This window comes from Capsicum annuum, chromosome 7 (genome assembly GCF_002878395.1).
Source record: "Capsicum annuum cultivar UCD-10X-F1 chromosome 7, UCD10Xv1.1, whole genome shotgun sequence".
Classification (NCBI taxonomy): domain Eukaryota; kingdom Viridiplantae; phylum Streptophyta; class Magnoliopsida; order Solanales; family Solanaceae; genus Capsicum; species Capsicum annuum.
In genome coordinates this window covers 99,874,332-99,880,214 of record NC_061117.1, presented here as the reverse complement: position 1 = coordinate 99,880,214, position 5,883 = coordinate 99,874,332, and the positions used below count along the sequence as shown (strand labels likewise).

The 5,883-nt window shown below is 33.6% G+C and overlaps 1 pseudogene; it reads right to left on the bottom strand.

Moving 5' to 3' along the window:
* Window positions 1–2,137: 2,137 nt before the first annotated feature.
* Window positions 2,138–5,396, bottom strand: LOC124885750 (annotated as a pseudogene).
* Between the last annotated feature and the right edge of the window lie 487 nt (window positions 5,397–5,883).

Sequence of the window (5,883 nt, the reverse complement as noted above, 5' to 3'; positions counted from 1 at the left end):
ACATAAGCTTAATACTATAGGAAAAAAACAAGATGACTTTTACCTGTTGTGTGAAAATAGAATAGAAAAGGTGCATTAAGAAAAGTTCTATGTATGGTAGAATAATGTTCCTGGTTCTGGGTGAAACTTGACTGAAGTCAATGGGACTTCCGGATTACGTAAGTCCCACCAAGGAATGGATCCATCTTCGTACCTGTAGGCATATGTATTTGAATCTAGTTTGGTAAGTCAAGCACCATATAATTTTTTAACAAAAAATCTATCAAAGAAACTATCCCAGTTATATCACGTCCCTAATCCGATTGGAAGCGAAAGAGTAGCATGATCACATTTTTTTTATGTGAAAATGTGATGAATCATCATTTTTAAAGCATTGTACTGTAATCTCAATATGAAAATTTAAATTATCATGCTGTTAAGAACTGAAGATCCTTGTATCACTTTTTATTCCAGTTAATTTTTTTTTACAACAGGGACAACACTCCATACGTGATTTTATATACTGAAGTAATTAAATATAAGAACACTGAACGTTGGTGGTAATACCAATATGATGTTAGACATTGTAAGACAGAGTACTACTGTTAGCGAAGGACATGGTCAATAGAACCTGGTTCGCTGCATAGGGAATGTGGCGTGGGATCCACTGAAAAACTGGAAGTAAAGACATAAAAAACAATGAAAAGTTAGAGATGTGTATGTGTTTGTTTTCAAACTTAAAAGACACAACTACAGACATGTGAGAACAAAATCCATCATGAAACTGTTAAAAAGGCAGAAAAACTAACAAGTATTCAACAAATTCACATTACCAAGAAACAATGACATAGATTAAGAGAAATAGAAGAAACCTCATAAAACTCATAAATACAACACCATATAGCAATTGAAATGATATTGATAACGTAGTGAGAGAATGGGATTGGTACCTTTCTATATTGGAAAAACATACAAACGAAAGTGGAGTAAAGTTATAGTAACAATAAGTGTTTAATAATCTTGTGGTGAATAACCTAAATTTTGTAGTAAATCCGCAACATTCATGCTCTGAAATATGTGGTATTAATAGGACCAAAAATGCTTGTAAAAAAAGATATCATTTAGTAATTTCTCAATTAAGGTAAAGAAAAAGGTACACCTTTTCAGCCTTTTTGTGAGCCTCATATGCTTTGGCGTGGTTTCCGTCATTAAAAGCACGTAGATCAAAAGCTTGTACAGCTAGCTTTGTTGACCATAGTCAAAGGTTGATCATTGTTTTTGTTTTATATCATGGTATTGGGACATCATAGGCAACAACAGTTATATCTTCTCCACCAACCCATTCCTTCCTCCTGTCAGCTACTTCAATGATCTTCCCATAGAATTTTATATGATATGAAATATCATTTCAGACAATTTCCCATGGATTTTCCATCTGAGAAATAATAGTGTTATCACTTTGGAGAATAGCAAAGAATGTATAAAAATCTATTGAAATATAAGAAACCTGCAGTTAGTAGTATCAAGATCCCCGAACAATTTTACTAAGTGTTTGAAATTTTCAAAAGCACGAAAGATCAACATTTCATACCTCAAGTTAATTTTCAGCAACTTTCTCCTGTCTATCTTTTGTAATAAGCAATTTGAAAAATCCATATATCTAAGTCTGTAACCCCATACAGGGTAGTTTAACGTCACCATTGAGTCTAGAAAGCAAGAAAAAAGTCTTCTTAAGCCTCCATTCCCTAAAGCCGCATCTAGTTCCTATCAGTCATTACACTAACCATCTTAATCTAATTACAATATACTACTATACCGAGCATGTCACACATTAATGGTGATTTTTATATCGAACATCAAATGACATAATTACCGTGAGATAGACATAAGTGGAAGGCATACATCCTCTATATGACTAATATGACAATGTCAATAAGGTAGTTTTAATATGCAAACATATGTCCTGAAAAGCTTCTGCTCTAGACTTCCAACTGTTCCATATGTATTACTTATGGATTACTAATTGAACATTCTCTTGGCCAGAACCAAGACTCATAACTTAATTCTGACCTCCAGTTATCAACTTAGCTTTATTTATTTTACACCTGCTAATAATCCTGGCCAGGATTTAGCATGTATTCAACCTAAAAATGAAGCTCTATAGCTTCTCTAACTGCTCAGGATGTAGTAAACTCGAGACCACCACTTCAATGTAAAATTTTGTCTGTTAAATGTCAATATCTTATTAAAGAGTGTTCATAACCTTTAGAAGCTTTCTATAGCCACTTATAATGCATAATAGGAAACCTCTAGTTGTAGTTTTCTATTGACACAAAAAAGCTCATTAGAAATTCATCACAAGATAAGAACAAGTTAAAATCATCAATCTGTAAGCCATCAAAACCCCAAAGAAGAAACTCCTTGGCCAAAAAGATAGGTATATACAATATTCTGCAATGACCGAGTATTGGGTGCTCCAGAAGTAAGTGCTAGCAGCTGATTAGCTCCTTTCTTAATATGGACATAAATACCTTCTTTTGCAGGGCCACCAATGGTGCCATCCTAGAACAAAAATTACTAATATATTACGAGAACTTCACAAAAGCAACTATAAGAAAACCACATGATATACCGTTGACAGCCATCTAAAGTTGTCATATCCTCTACCAGCTTTAGTCAAATTTCTGCAATCATATGTTATTTTTCGAATGAGTAAACTATGAACCTACACAGTAATCTCAGTAAGAGGTGGCAATACAAGAGTCCCCGACTTGATAAGTTGAGATTTAGTACATTGGAGCATAAACACCCCTATCATATATTTCAAAATTTTGAATTGTTCGTTAGCTTTATCTGCATCAGGGACTGCTCAGCGGAGCCATATTAGAGAAAAAATAGGTGAGTCCATTGCTGTTGTGATATCATGAAAACAAGTAACATATGGCCATAAAATTCGGGAAGTAAAGAGACACTCCTACATAATTCAATGCAGACTTGCGAAGTGGATTCGATCTTGTAAAGTGAATTCTGAAGTCACACATAAGATCTAAGGCAAAATTTTCGTAGCATTTTCATGTTTGAAGAATTACTATAAATTTTCACAATATCCTTGTTAGACTCTAGACTTGATTCATAGTTAAAAGTCTCCCATTTATAAAAATTAAAAGGACTAATATATGTCTCAATAACCTAACTTACATTATGTTCCAAAAGAGTTACAGGAGAAGTTTCCTTTTAACTGGACAAACAAATTCCAAAAAAGTCGTGGGCTTTTTCCGTGGGATGTGGAGAAAGAAGAGGGATAATAAAGAACTCTTTTTCTTAGAAATATAAAAATGTATGTTGCTTGTCACTAACACTTTTCTTTTTTTCCCAACCACTGCTACCAAATTCATAGCCTCTTCTTTTCTGGTAATCACAATATATTGTTAGACATGTAGAGAGAAAGAGAGAAGAGACATTGGCATGATGTAAGGGTCTGCGTATTTTTCAATCAGATGATTCCACAATGCACTATGTTCAATCAATAGTTTGAAACACATTTATTTTGAGCAGGAAAATGGTTTATATCCTTTACACATCCATTTAGTAGAGCGTTAAGATATGGAAACTTGGCTTAATTCAATCCAAAAAGTTAGCTCATGGGGGGAGGATTGTCCAAATCTCAGTAAGCAAACCACCAATCTATTCCCCAACCAAAGTGGAATTCTAACCTACTCTAAACACTAATATAGGTAGGCTGCTAAAGTCGTGGTCACTATCAAAAGGTAAAATCAGTCCATAAAGCAGAACATATCAAAACAAAGATCAATGGTCATTGAAAGACCAAAGTGAATTGGTTGTAGATTTTTCTCCAAATGCTAAAAATAGCATAAACAAAAATACGAAAACCACACAAGATTCTCAAAATACATATGAAAAGAAGATAAACCATAGCAAAGTTGTCCAAATAAGGCCAAAAAATCATTAAGTTGCCTAAGAACTTCACCAAAAAATAAACACAGTCCAACATCTCCAATATAGTTGACAGGAATTGGACGTCATTTCATTTATTATACATCCATTGAGTGAAAAAGATATACAGATAGAATAAGCAAACAAAAAATTCTCATCTTCACCTCGAATGTTGCTAATGGGACAAACACAGAAAGAAGTGTGAACCTGACATGATTTAATTATCAGTCTAGTCTACAGAATGGAATTAAAAGCAAAAACAACTAACAAGAGCAGTATCTATTTTATTTGCTCTATGGAGTCGGAGCAATTACATTTAAACCATTTGCAGCAGCAAGAGAACAAACTGGAGGCTCTTCTTAAAAAGACTGATACTTTTTACTTTTCATTCTTGACGGACTTTGATCATGCCATGTTGCAAGCGATGGAATTGGTCCTCTGGCCACAATAGCACGACATCTTGTTGTTGAGTTATGTTTATATCATATTCCAAATTTATCAAGGCATTCGGTACAGGAACTATTTCTCCATTAGTTGTGAGATTCTCCATACCAACATAAAGTTGACCATTAGAGAATTTCAAAAAGAAAATCTTTCATTGCAGCTTCAAGAGACTGCTATAACAACGTACTTGAATCAATGGCCGAATTCAGGAAGTTCGATAAATTATTTAGTTTGTATAGTCATTTGATGTAAAGGCAATAAAGATACATTAATCAGTCAGGATTTAACCGTCAGTCTAGTCTACAGAATGGAATTAAAAGCAAAAACAACTAACAAAGGCAATATCTATTTTATTTGCTCTATGGAGTCGGAACAATTACCTTTACACCATTTGTAATAGCAAGAGAACAAACTGGAGGCTCACTTCTGGAAAAAGACTAATACTTTTTACTTTTCCTTCTTTACAGACTTTGATCATGCTATGTTGCAAGTGATAGACTTGCTCATGTGGCCACAATAACAAGACATCTTGTTGTTGAGTTTCCTTTACATCATATACCAAATTTATCAAGGCATTCGGTATAGGAATTATTTCTCCATCTGTTGTGAGATTCCCCATACTAACATTAAGTTGACCTTTGGAACATTTCAGAAAGAAAATATTTCATTACAACTTTAAGAGACTGCTACAACAACGTAATTGAATCAATTGCCAAATTCAAGAAGTATGAAAAATTATTTAATTTCTATAATCATTTGATGTAAAGAAAACAAAGATACATTAACCAAATGTTCATAAAAGGAGTAGCCTCCTATGAGGCCTAATAAATTTGTAGGCATGCTTCCAATGGACTCCTCAATTGTTAGTTCTTGACCATTATAAACCCGATAAAGGTCCCTAGTTGGTAGACTAGCTTTACTTTCATACTCTTCTCCAACTCCAACATTTCATCGTCAGATACACCTTTACACAATGTAGACAAAACTTCAGGGAAATTTATGCCTATCCATTCAAAGCGTCAAATAGTTTACTCCCTCTATTTCAATTTATTTTGTCTTACTTTTTTTGGTTCATTTCAAAACGAATATCTCTATTCTTTTATGGCAGATCTTTAATTTTAATTTCTTATGTAGCATGTCTAAGACCACAAGATTAAACCATATTTTGATGCCTTCTATATATTTTAAATTTAAGTCATTGAAAAGTCTGATCTGATTTCTTAAACTCATTCTGCGCCAATTCTAGTTAGTTTTACACTGGGTATGCAACAGAAAACCAGCAGACAAATCCAACAAAATAGTATGGATATGAGGCAAGTAGAGGAGAAAATCAAAAGAGAGAGAGAGAGCAAAATTTGCACAAGCTTCCTTTTATTGATATGCAAAATGAAGGATTTCCAAACTCTTGCCTATATAGTAATCACAAATCCTTCCAAGCACATGCCTAGGACTAAATATTATGGCTGAAATATCAGTTGACAAACATGCTAAATGTCAACCATAGGA